Source organism: Triticum urartu, chromosome 7 (genome assembly GCF_003073215.2).
Source record: "Triticum urartu cultivar G1812 chromosome 7, Tu2.1, whole genome shotgun sequence".
Lineage (NCBI taxonomy): Eukaryota > Viridiplantae > Streptophyta > Magnoliopsida > Poales > Poaceae > Triticum > Triticum urartu.
Genome location: NC_053028.1, coordinates 712,622,176 through 712,636,135, shown reverse-complemented (window position 1 = coordinate 712,636,135; position 13,960 = coordinate 712,622,176). Strand labels below are relative to the sequence as shown.

At 44.6% G+C, this 13,960-nt stretch overlaps 1 pseudogene; it reads left to right on the top strand.

Annotated features, from left to right (window-relative positions):
• Positions 1 to 1,935: 1,935 nt before the first annotated feature.
• On the top strand, positions 1,936 to 3,224 carry LOC125522379 (annotated as a pseudogene).
• The last annotated feature ends 10,736 nt before the right edge of the window (positions 3,225 to 13,960 follow it).

Genomic DNA, 13,960 nt, shown 5'->3' with positions numbered 1-13,960 from the left:
TCGTACGGAAACCAACATTCAAAGAAAACTTCATGAAAACCATATTTGAAAGTTTCAAAAAAATCTGAAAAAATGTGGGATGTTAAGAGGATGATGTTCTATTGTCAGGTGCAATTTCAAGTAAAAATACATTGCAGGATGGGAGCTATAAAAAAGACAATTTCATCAATGAATAGTGACATTACTGTGCGGCACTATTCAATGCTGATTTTGTCTCTTTCATAGCTCACATATCATAACATGTTTGAACTCAAAAAATTTCATGGCAATAGAACATCACCTTCTGAGCCTCCCATATTTTTTTGAGATTTTTTGAAACTTCAAAACATCGTTTTCTCGTTGTTTTCACTGGTTTCCACTTAATGTTAGTTTCCGTATGATATTTCCCCGTCCGCTATGCACTGGAGCTTCTGGACGCCTGCGCTGATTATTCCCAAACCATCTCAGGCGATGTTGGACAAGCTTCTCTTCAATAAAGGTTTATGTTTCTTAAATTTATTCACAAATTAAAAAATGTTTGAAAATTTGAGAAATATCCGTGTCTGAAAAATATCATTATTTCGAAAAATGCTCCTCTTTTTTCATTAGTTCAAAAAAATCAAATTTTTTGAAATATGATAGGAAATTTGAGATAATGCCCCATTTCCAAAACATGTTCACAAAATTTAAAATTGATCGTGTTTTAAAAGGATATGTTCAATTTGTTTTGGAGAAGTGTTTAGTGTTCTAAAGACTCATGTAAAAATGTTCCCTTTTTCGATAGAACCAGTATCCACTGTCAAGTAACTGTAAGGAGCTGTTTAGCCTATGGGGTTGGGCATTTTCCTGTCGGTTGTTAACTATGGGAAAAGTCCCTTTTGTCGTAGTGTAGGTAAAAACCCGATAATCATTTTTTGATCAAGTAAAATTTCCTCTTTCTGAAAGACATCTCATAAAAAAATTCTTACTTGGTAGCTTCCAAAGAGCATCAACATTTAGGAATTTTAACTCTAAAAAAAATCAAACTTTGGAAAACTTAAAATTCAAAAGAATTAAATTTTTTGTTATTTTTTCACTTTTAGAAATTTCAACCTTTAATTCAAGATTCGCAAGAGAAAAAGGGTGATAAAGGTGTCACCTGGTGGGTTGTTACATTTTTGCGCAAAATATTATTTAAATCTTTTGTTATGCGATAATGATTTATTTATTTGTGAACAGATTTACAAATAATTATTTCTTATTCAATTACTTTCAGAATTAACAATACATCGGAATAATATTTTGCTTGTTTCTAAAACTTGATACTCCATCCGTTTCGAAATATAAGACTTTTTTATATATTTTAATATGGACAACATACGGAAGAATGTACATTGTAAAATATGTCTATATTCATCCGTATGTAATTCATATTAAAATCTGTAAAGAGACTTATATTTAGGAACGGAGGTAAAAAAAACTTTAGTTGCTAAAGTAAATTCTCTAGTAACTCTACTTGGCAACTTTTCATAAATATATTATCCAGTAGTTGCTAAAGTAAATTCAAGGTATTCAAGGGTTTAGTGACGGAGAGAATGAAGCATGGGTGTTGGAGGCAGCTGCACGTATCATCGTTATCTGCGGCCAGCATTGAAATAATCGCCGAAGCTGACAAGGTGAATGGACGGCAGTTTGGACATGTTGGGCCGAGTCAAAATCCATTTTTGTAAACAAAACAGTAGCGGAAAGCTCCATGCATCCGCCCGAAGACACAATACATTATCCCCTTCACCCCACGCTTAATCAGCATCCATCTTTGCAACCGGCATCGACGATCTCATTGGTGAGTCTCTCCCATCTTCCCTTATTTTCCTTCTACCTTTTCTCTTGTCCTCTTCAACAACTCGTTCCTGTTTTAACTCCGTATACTCATGTACGTATACATCTGATCAAAAATCTCCAAGGGAGAAGGTCGAACCAATGGCCGAGTCCGCAGTTAGCACCGTGCTTTGGAACGTTGGCAATCTTGTTGCTCAGCAGACCAAGTTCTTATTTGGAGTCACAGTCGAAGTGGAGTTCTTGAAAGATGAGCTCATACGTCTGCATGGCTACCTTAGAGATGCTGACAGCAAACAAAGGCAAGGTAACGCACGAGTTGCTATCTTGGTGAGCCAGATTAGGACTGCGTCTTATGAGGCTGAGAATATTATCGAGACTGCCAATTACATTCAGATGAGAAACAGGCCCAAGAGGGGATTCATGGGCGCCATTTCAAGGTACGCCTGCTTACCAACTGACTTGGTCACCCTTCGTAATGTTGGCTTCGAAGTTGAGCATGTACGACGGAAGCTCAATGAGATATTTCAGAGTGCAGAACGTCTGAAAATTGATTTGGATACTACTGCACTAGTAGAGGATCAGTTCCTGCAAGATCATGGTCTTAGGCATCAAAACTTTGAATATGACGCGGTGATGGTTGGTTTTCATGATGAGTACAAAGAAATAGTGGATATACTAGTTGACAAAGAAAACATGCTTAGTGCCATCTCCATAGTTGGCATGGGTGGGGCGGGAAAAACAACACTTGCTAGAAAAATATACACTTCGTCTAGAGTCAAACAACACTTTGAGACTGTTGCTTGGGTGACTGTTTCTCAAACATTCAAGGGCATTGATTTATTGAAGGATATTATGAAGCAAATTGTGGGAGACAAAAAGGAGTCTAGAGAAATTGATCAAATGCAGGAGTTTGATGTGGGAAAGAAGATTAGTGACTTTCTGTTGCAGAAGAGATACTTGGTAGTTCTCGATGATGTGTGGGAGGCAGATACATGGGAGCAGATAAATCAAACTGTTACAGCATTTCCAGATGCAACCAATGGGAGTAGAGTACTGCTAACCACAAGAAAGTTTGATGTTGCAAACCATGTTGAAATGCCGACTCATGTGCATGCCTTGAAGAAACTGGATGAAGAGAAAAGTTGGGAACTCTTCAGTGGCAAAGCTTTGCCATCGTACAGAAGAGCTGTCTTGCGTGATGTGGACGAATTTGAAGAGCTAGGAAGGAAGCTAGCAAAGAAATGTAATGGATTGCCACTTGCACTTGCAGTTTTGGGGGGTTATTTATCAAAGAATCTATCTTTACAAGCATGGTCGGACGTACTACTGGGTTGGCCATCAACTAGAAAGACAGAGATGATGCGCAACATATTAGCTCGCAGTTACAAGGACTTACCAAATCGTTATTTAAGATCTTGTTTTCTCTATCTTGCTGCTTTTCCCGAGGATTATATAATATATGTGTCGGACCTTATTGAATTATGGATAGCAGAAAGCTTCATTCCATATGCACCAAGACATAAACTAGAAGAAACAGCACGCAAGTACATAACCGAGTTGGCTCAAAGGTGCTTGGTCCAAGCTGTTGATAGAAGCAAAGCACACGGATGGATTGAGACAATAAGGATTCATGATATCTTACGCGATTGGTGCATAGAAGAAGCAAGACAAGATGGTTTTCTTGATGTCATTGACAAAACTACAGGTCATGCTCCTTCCGTTGTATATGTATATATGGTTAAAACTTTTGCTTCAATATATCTTGTTGGCTTCTGACTGATGCGTGGATTCTCGTAAAAAATTGCAGGCCAAACTGGTGTGTCATCATCTCAGAAAATGATATATTATCGTTCTTCTTTTCAAACTTTGAGTGGCAAAATTTTACCAGAGACACTTAATATCAGAACTCTGCTTGGCTTTGGACTCTCATCTGTGTCCCTGCCTACCTTGAGGTTCCTAAGAGTTGTTCATATCGAAGACTCAAGCTTGGTGAAGTTCTGCAGGGTAATTAATTGGTGCATTCACCTAAGACGCCTCAGGTTGCGAAGTTGCAAAGACATGGCACTCCCTTCTTCAATTGGACAACTCCTTTACTTGCAGACTATTGATCTCAGGGGAACATATTTGCTCTCACGAGTACCAAACTCCTTTTGGGATATCCCTACACTAAGGCATGTTTTCCTTAGTAATTGGTTTTCTCCACCACCACCCAGAAGAAGCGTGAGAGTGCAGCATAAAGAGCTCCAGACCTTTGAGTTGAATCTTTCATCCGTTGGCAGTGGCACTAAATACTGCTATGATGACATGGTCATTTTCTTGGGACAGCTGAATCAACTGAGAACCCTCTCTGTGAGAATTGGGTCTATACCGGCGGAGATGATTAAGATATTTGCAAACATGCCTCACTTGGTTGATCTTTTTCTCGCAAAATTTCGTTTACTCGATAGGCTGCCCACTGAGTTCCCACGAACCCTGCGGAGTCTTGTTCTACAAGCTTATGTCATTGAACAAGATCCAATGCCAGTGCTGGAGAAGCTTCCCTGTCTTTTGGTATTGGACTTGTCTGGATACAAGGGCCGGACCATGTCGTGCTCTGCCCAAGGGTTTCCTCGATTGCAAGAGTTAAAACTTTCTAGATTTTCTACTGAGGAGTGGACGATGGAGGATGGAACAATGGCAAAGCTTTCACGCCTAGAGCTTTTTTGGTTCCAGAAGATAGGCAAGCTCCCCGAGAACCTTCCATCGTCCCTCAAGTACCTAGAACTGAATTGTGTGCCCCTGATCTCGGAAGATGATATTACACGAATGAAGCTGATGTGGAGAGGGTGCGAGGTATGTACCTAGCTAGTTTATCCTTAATCAATTAGTAGGCGCGCAAGTATTATTATTGGACCAGTCAGTGTCAACTTGCGGCTGGCCTCTTATGGGTTTGTGCTTCCTGTGCAGGTGAAACGTTACCAATGTACTCCAAGAGATATTTAATCTAGGAGGAGGACGGGCATATGGATATTTATCTATTTCTTATACGGGCATACGGATATTGATCTCATTCCCAATGCATTCATTACTTCTCGCTATCTATGCTCGGGCGACAGCGACACGCAACAACAAGATCGTTGAAGAATATTGCTGCTCTGCGGGATTGATCGACCAACATTGACTATCATTAACTCTTGCTTGTAGTTGTTGTTAGGTGACCTACAGATTTGGATGTAAATTTTATTTTTGGTGTTCGTTGTACTGTCATGATTGAAGATGAATAAATCGAAAGTTTTCTCGCAAATTTTTTTTTAACTCTTGCATGTATCTGTCTAGCTATCAATACATCCTCTTATTTTTTTTCTCTTGAGGTAAATACTTAAGAGGTCTTAGAACTTGCACACGACGGTCACTTTACTGCACAAAGTTGCAAAATACGTGTTTGTGGTCACTAAACTTGCGAGGCCGTTCAAATACAGTCACTCTTACTGTATGTATGCGTATCCGTAGTTGCCAGCATGACATGGGCCCGCTGTCAGCCGCTGTAAATGTTCTTGTATAATAGATTTTTGTAGAAAAGCCCTCAGCTTTTCTTTTATTTACATAAGAAGCCCCTCAAATAAAAAAATAGTGGAGGGATTTCGATCCCACGACGTATTACTGGGTGGCTCGCTTGGACAACAACCACAACAACAGTACCTAATGGTTAATTAGCACGACAACCTTATATATCCTATCAACGCAGACTGAAAAAATTAATGAGGGAACCCGCGCGACCCTTCCGCCTAGGGTTTCCGCACCGCCGGCTCCCCCGCGCGGAGCCGCAGTCGCCGCCGGAGCCGGCCGTCGCCCCTCCCTCGACCTTCCCCCTTCCCCTCGTACCCCCCCGCGTCGCCTCCCCGGGCGAGGCGACCGGGGGGCCCTGACGCCACTCTCCTCCAGGTCCCCTCCTCACGGCTCCTTCCTTCCGCCGCTGCCAGCGAGCGCCGCCGGGCCTCGGCCGCGTGGTGCTGGCAGCGGCGGGTCTGCCCTTCCCCGCGCGCGGCCTCTCATGCTCGAATGGTGGTGGTCGGCGACGGTGCTCCTCGGCCGGCGTCGGTGTGGCTTGTCGGCGGTGCTGCCACGTGCCACAGTAGCTCTTGACGCGACGGTGCGGCCGTTGGCCGTGGGGCGGCGCGGTGGCGCTGGTGGCTGGTGGCGCCCGCCCAGCCCAGATCTGGGCCCATTTGGGCCCCATCGGGGTTGGGGCGGGCCGGTGGCTCAGTGTTCAGCGGCGTCGTTCCCTGGTGATGGCATGGTGGCAGTGGTCTCGGGCGGTGAGGACTTTGTCGGTCGGCGAGTTGCAGCGTGGCGACAGGACTGTCCGGGTACAGGTGGACCCGGCCGGGTCATCGAGGCCCGGCAAGTCACTGGTAGAAAAAGGGCCTATAGTCCCGGTTCGTAAGGGCCTTTAGTCCCGGTTCCGGAACCGGGACTAAAGTGTCGGTACTAATACCTCCCCCTTTTAGTCCCGATTCAATCCAGAACCGGGACTAAAGGCCCTCCACGTGGGCATTGCGCAGAGCCCAGTCAGGAGACCCTTTGGTCCCGGTTGGTGGCATCAACCGGGACCAATAGGCATCCACGCGTCAGCACTTCTGTGGCTGGGGTTTTTGTTTTTTTTTTTGAAAGGGGGGGGGTTGGGGGTTTTGCGGGGTTAATTTAGGTGTTTCATATATTGTGTTAGCTAGTTATAATTAATAGAGAGAAGTGTCCTCTCTTATGTCCGTGCTTGGTCGACGCTACGTACTATACATACGTATATAGAGAGGACTAGACACGCTAGCTAGCTAGTAAGCAAACGAAGGAAACAGAAGATCGTCATGAACATATATGCATATATACAGAGAGAAGTGATATCGACCACCTCTCCTTCTCTGAGAGATTGGTCGAACAACAAGTTCTCGTATATCTATCTGACACTACCGGCTACATATATACAATAATTATCTCTTACAAATATAATCATACGGACTCAGGGTCCACATAGAATTCTCCGTCTTCAGGGATCACGTGGTCAAGAAAGAATGCCGCCAATTCCTCTTGAATTGCTCGCATGCGAGCTGGTGCTAGGAGTTCATCCCGCTTCCGAAACATCTAATTTGAAGAAGGGGGTCAATACATATATACATATATATAAATGAATGAAACTCAACACAAATGATGGTAATAAAATAAAATTGTGAATGTTGTTATTTACGTACTTCATATTGTTCGTTAGAGTACCCGCCCCGCTCACAGGTCGTGTGGCGGATGGACTCGTAGATGTAGTATCCACAGAAATCATTCCCTTGTTCCTGCCACAACCACTTTACAAGAAATAGAGGTCAATCAAACTGATAAGCAAGAATGCTAAATGGTATTGATGAAACTAGCGCTTAAGTCACTAGGAGATGCGCGGAACATGCTACTATAGTACTTACTTTCGGGTGTCTAAATTCCAGCTCCTTCGGCAGTCCCGGAACTGTTTTGGTGAATTTTCTCCAAACCCTGCCGGACAAAGAAAACAATTACTTGATATCAGGAAATGAACAAAGTTGCTGATATGGTGAATAATGATCGATTTAACTTACTTCTTGAGGATTTCAGTCATGTCCGCATACTCCTTGGGATCTTTTCGTTTAGAGTCCAAGACGGTTACTACTCCCTGCTCAAGCTTAATCTCTAGGAGAATATAGTGGTAACTGCACACACATGCATAACTCATCAATTACATTACTATAACCTTGACTAATATATAAGGGAAACCGAATACGCACAAGACAGTAACACTCACCTGAAGTTGTAAGGAAAGAGTATTATATCTTTGTTTTGATTTATTATGAACGATCGTAGCAAGCTGGCCTCGGTAGCTGCGGCATGAAGTTTAACCTGAGTTGCATCTATGAGATATGTGTTAATGAACCCAATATCACCGACTTGTCTTTTCTTCAATTCGACGATCTTCAATCTGCATAATATAGTGAGGATGATTATAAATACATGCAATGAAAGAGCTAAGCTATATAGAGAAACTTAATGACAGAAGTAGTACTACTTACAGACAGTAGCAGGCGACCGTTGTTTTATTGAGGGCCAATTGATTGAAGAACTGATAGAACTCCTCAAATGGAACATGCAACAGATCAATTCCAACGAGTTCATGCTCCGGTTTAACTCTCGCATACAAAGTACTCCTCTCCCCAGAGTCTCTGCAGATTTTCAAGTACCAATCATGCAATCTTCGCATCATCGTTGATAGAGATCTTTCATCTTTGATGAGAGGCTTCCCGTACTCGTATCTTTGTATCTGCACGTCCATGGGTTCATAATGTACTTCGTCGGGCAGGTAATCTGCAAGATTGCTATAACCGGGCACCATCCTCGGATCATTATCGACGTTGTGGCTAGGCACCTTGAGCGGGGGGCACGATTGCTTCGCTTGTTCGCCGAGCTGGGCAATTTGTTTCCCAGTTCGTCGTTCTTTCAGCCTTTGATCACTGACAGTACTTCCCGACCGCTCCGCTTCGGCAAATTCCTTTCCAATAATGCGGTCATAGTTTCCTTTCGGCGAATCAGACTTCGGTGGTTTTGTCAGGGCAGCCAGAGTGCGCTTCACTTTCACCCGATCTACCTTCTCCTCCGGAGGTGGATGTTTCTTTGCTTTCACCCCTTCAAAGAATTTCTTAACTTCTTCTCGCGCGATCTCGGCATTCTCCTCCTGGGTCCTCTCGTATGGTAACTTCTCTGGAGTCTTCAGAGAAGGACCGAATCTGTATGTCCTCCCGCCTCTGGTTGTACTGCTAGACGCCGACCGAGCAGACATAGCGGTTGTCTTCTTTACTTGCTTAAGAGGCGGAGGAGAAGGACTACGACACGCCGGAGCAGCTGGAGCGGCGGCAGGTCTCTTCCGCCCTTGCTGACGAGGCGGAGAAGGAGGAGGCTGGCTGCTCGGGCGCGTCGGCGCAGGCGGAGAAGGAGGCGGAGTGCCACCGCGCGCCGGAGAAGGAGCCGGCCGAGGGCCCTGATCGTCACTCGCCGGAGGAGGAGGCGGTGGAGGCGGAGTGCCCTGACTCGCCGGAGGAGGAGGAGGCGGTGGCGTCCAGTTCGGAAGGTTGATGAGCTCCTTCCGCCATAGGCATGGAGTCTTCAAAGCAGACCCCAGCCGAGTCTCCCCTTCACCGGTAGGGTGGTCAAGCTGGAGGTCCTCAAATCCCTCCGTTATCTCATCCACCATCACCCTAGCATATCCTTCTGGAATCGGCCGGCAGTGAAAAGTTGCGTCGGGTTCAGTAGGAAAAACAGAGCCAACAGCCGCCTTGACCTTCAAATTCATCCATTGCGTCATAAGGTGGCAATTTTGAGACTCTGTTATAGCATCCACGGGATAGCTGGCAGGAGCCGTCAAGGCATGCTCCGGCTGAAGCAGCTCGATGGAAGCCATGCTGCTTCTGCGCTGAGATGGCGGGGTAGCTTCGGGGGAGGATTCGGCAGTACGTTTGCTGCGATTTGCTTCTCGTTCCTCTATCGCATCTACCCTTGCTTGCAGCGCCTGCATTTGGGTCTGTTGCACTTTTTTCCTCCTCTCATGGGATTTATAACCGCCTGCGTCCGGAAACCCAACCTTCCACGGAATGGAGCCTGGCGTGCCTCGTGTCCGTCCAGGGTGCTCAGGATTCCCAACGGCCATTGTGAGCTCGTCGTTCTCTCTGTCTAGAAAGAACGTCCCTTCCTGCGCTGCTTCGATATACTGCTTAAGCTTACTGACTGGTATGTCCATTTGATCGTTCGTCCAAATGCACTTCCCTGTTACAGGGTCCAGTGTTCCGCCAGCCCCGAAGAACCAAGTCCGGCAACGGTCTGGCCAGTTAATTGTCTCTGGTTCGATCCCTTTATGAACCAGATCATTCTCAGTCTTGGACCACTTAGGCCGGGCTACGAGGTAGCCACCTGACCCCGTGCGATGGTGAAGCTTCTTCTTCGCAGCATTTTGCTTGTTTGTCGCCGACATCTTCTTACTCTTTTCCGATGTCTTGTGGGCCACAAATGCGGGCCAGTGATCTCTGATATTCTCATATCTGCCCTTAAATTCTGGTGTCTCATTATTTTCGACAAACTTATTCAGCTCTTTCTTCCACCTCTTGAATAGTTCTGCCATCCTCTTTAGAGAAAAAGACTTGATTAATTTCTCTTTAACTGGGTTCTCTGGATTATCCTCAGGCGGTAGGGTGAAATTTGACTTCAGCTCAGTCCAAAGATCATTTTTCTGCATATCATTGACATAAGAGACCTCAGGGTCTTCTGTAGCCGGCTTAAACCATTGCTGGATGCTTATCGGGATCTTGTCCCTAACCAGAACCCCGCACTGAGCAACAAATGCGCTCTTTGTCCGGAGGGGTTCAATAGGTTGGCCGTCGGGCGCGATTGCTATGATCTCAAACTTTTCATCCGAGCTCAACTTTTTCTTCGGGCCTCGTCTCTTTACTGAAGTTGTGCTCGCCGGAGGGCTAGAAAAAAGAACAAAGACTTAATTAATATGTGTACATACCAAAACAATGAATGCATCAATCAGCTAGTCAGCATAGGCTTAACTAATATATATACCTGGCCGGACTCGGTTCGGTCACCGGAGCCGTCCTCATGTTCTTCTTCTTGCACCGGCATTAGGTCATCGTAGCCAGCTTGTTCACCCTCTCCTTCCAGACCATCGGTTTCGTTGAGAAACAACGAGATGGCATCACTTCCTTCTGCGATTATGTCCCTCAACAACGCTTCTTTTGTTGCTTCGTCTAGGGCGGTGTCCATAGTTTCTACAAATATTTACAACATGGCAATTATTATTCAAACATGACAGATGGATATATTAGTGCCAAACGTAGAACTAGCTACCTAATCATAGTAAGCTATCGGGAGGGGGTATATATCGACAACGACGACACTACATCTATGTCCCTCGACGACCCTCGTTCCCGATAAAAAAAAGAGGAAGAAGAAGAAAAATAAGAGGAGAAGAAAGAATAGAGGAGAAGATCTCCTCTATTCTTTCTTCTCCTCTTTTTTTTCTTCTTCCTCTTCTTTTTTTATCCTCTTCTTCCTCTCATGTTCGATAGGATCGCCGAGGGGTCGGGAGGTTGCGTAGTGTCTCAGGATTCAACAAAACCATGTCTTCATCATTAGGCGAAAGTAACATGTGCATGATGGTACGAAGCTCTTCAAAGTTGTTCTGGAACAGACTCCCAGATAGGATAATCCGCCTTTTGGTACAAAGTTCAGCAAGAGCCTTCCGAATATCGCTATTTGGAAGGCCTTTGCTGAATTGGTACCAAAAGGCGGATTATTCTATCCGGGACTCCATTCCAAAACAACTTTGCAGAACTTCGTACCAACATGCCCTGGTTACTTCCGGCTAATGATGAAGGCATGGATTTCTTCAATACTTTGACACTAGGAAACCTCTCTCTACTTCCGGCTAATAAGAATAAGAAGAAGAATAAGAAGAAGAAAAGAAGAAAAAAAAGAGGAGAAGAAGAAAGGAATAGTGGAGAAAAGAGAAAATAGAATATATTCTATTTTCTCTTCTTCTCCACTATTCCTTTCTTCTTCTCCTCTTCTTTTTCTTCTTTTTTCTTCTTCTTATTTATTTCTCCTCTTCTTTTCGGTAGAGGAAACCCTAAATAGCTAGCAAGTATCGTGGGTGTGAGATACATGTGGCCTTCGGTGTCGGACACTACATCCACGTCCCACAAGTGACGTGGGCGTCAAAGCCCGCGCCACTTGTGGGATGTGGGTGTAGTGTCCGACACCGACGGTACATGTATCTCACACCGATGATACTTTCTATTTAGGGTTTCTCCTCTACCGCTCCTCGACCTCTCGACGACCCTCGTTCCCGATAAAATAAAGAGGAAGAAGAAGAAGAAAAAAGAAGAAAAGAAAGAATAGAGGAGAAGACTTCCTCTTCTTCCTCTCCTCTTCTTCTCCCTCTTCTTCCCCTTCTTTTTTCTTCTTCTTATTTATTTCTCCTCTTCTTCCTCTCCTCTTCTTCTTCTTATTTAGTTCTCTCGACCCTTCATCCCTCTCTCGACCCCTCGATGACCCTCGTCCCTGATAACATATTTTTTCTCCCCTCAACACCTCTCGTCCCACTCTCGACCCCTCATCATCATCTATCACCCCCCTCGTTTTCTTTAGCATATATCCATGAACAAAATAGAGGAGAAGATCGAAGAAAAAAAAAGAATCCTTCCTCTTCTTATTTTCCTTTCCAAACTCCTTCCTTTTATTCTTCTTCTTCTTCCTTCTTCCTCTTTTCTTCCTTTTCCTTATTTTACTTTTTCCTCTACACTAACCTAAAATCGATATCTACTAATTAACAACCTAAATAAAAAAATGAATACATATATGAAAAAAAAACATCATATAAAAAACATTTTTGACATATTTAGCATATTCTGATCCATAGTTCAAAATTTTCAAATTTCATTCAAATGAAATTTGAATCGGATTCAAATAACTTGTTGAAAACCTATTCTAAACCTCTCCAAAAATTCTGAAATTTTGCCATCGCCTTTGTCTTGCATTAGTACCTCACCACAATTTTTTTTTTAAAATTCCAAAAATGACCAAAGCCATCTAGTATTTCATCAAACACCTTCTATATGGACAAAAAAATTCCTCCTGTTCCAAAAAATTCAGAAAAGTGGACAGCGCGTTGCTGCTGCTCCACTTCTCCTCTCCTCTACTTCTCCTCGGGCGCTCGGGGCCGGCGGAGCAGGGGCAGAGCAAGGGCGCAGGGGCGGAGCCGGGGCGCTCGGGCGGCGGCGACCATGGAGCAGGGGCGGAGCAAGGGCGCTCGGGTGGCGCAAGAGTGGCACTCGAGAGGGGGGCTCACTTTGAGGGGGGCGGCGACGGTTGGAGTCCGGCGACGAGGACGGCCGGCTCGGGGATGCGGTGACGGGGACGGTAGCCGGGGCGCCGGGCGTCGGGCAAGGGGCCGGCGCGGGCGACGGCGAGGGCGGGACGGGGCGGTGCACGTCGGGGCAGGGACGAGGGTGACGGCGACGGGGGCGGGCCGTGGCGGCACGCGTCGCGGGCGACGGCGACTATGGGGGCGGGGCGGCGTCGGGGCAGCCTGGCGGCGTCAGGGGCGGCAACTGCAAGATGAGAATGAAAAATTCCAAAGTGTGGCCTTATATAGAAGAGGCTTTAGTCTCGGTTCGTGGCAGCAACCGGGACTAAAGGTGGGCATTAGTCCCGGTTGGTGCCACAAACCGAGACCAATGGCCTCTTTTCGGCAGCCCAAAGGGCGGGAAGCGAAGCCCATTGGTCCCGGTTGGTGGCACCAACCGGGACTAAAGGGGGGCAATGGTCACGGCTAGTGCCACCAACCAGGACCAATGCCACCTTTAGTCCCGGTTAGGGCCACCAACCGGGACCAATACCCTTGTGCTGCCCCGCGCCCATAAGTTTAGTCCCACATCGCTAGTTGACAGCGCCCAACACCAGTTTATAAGCTCTGCTGCCTCCTCCCTCTCGAACTCCTCTGAACAGCAGACCTATGGGCCTAATTTGACACTGCTTTGCCTGTGGGCCTATTGGGCCTTCTGCGGACCTGAATCCTAGCCCATGTAGGGTTTCTAGTCGTATTCAGGCCGTGGAGGCCCAGTAGGTGGCATTTTTTTTGGTTTTTTCTTTTTTATTTCTACATTTTTTTGGTTTTTTATTTTTTATTTCTACTTAAAACTAAATACTTACAGTTTTTTAGTGATTTCTTTTTGCTTTTAGGTCACAAAAATTATAAATTTTCTGTTAGTGCCATTAGTTTTAAATTTTAAATAGTTTAAATTTGAATTTTTAAAAATTTGTGTGAATCACTAGTTTATGAATAACTTTACTATAAAATTAGAATTTTTTTTCTATTTATTTTTTATTTCTACTTAAAACTAAATACTTACAGTTTTTTAGTGATTTCTTTTTGCTTTTAGGTCACAAAAAATATAAACTTTCTGTTAGTGCCATTAGTTTTAAATTATAAATAGTTTAAATTTGAATTTTTTAAAATTTGTGTGAATCACTAGTTTATGAATAACTTTACTATAAAATTAGAATTTTTTTCTTCTTTGCTATTTATTTTTTATTTATACTTACAATTAAATACTTATAGTTT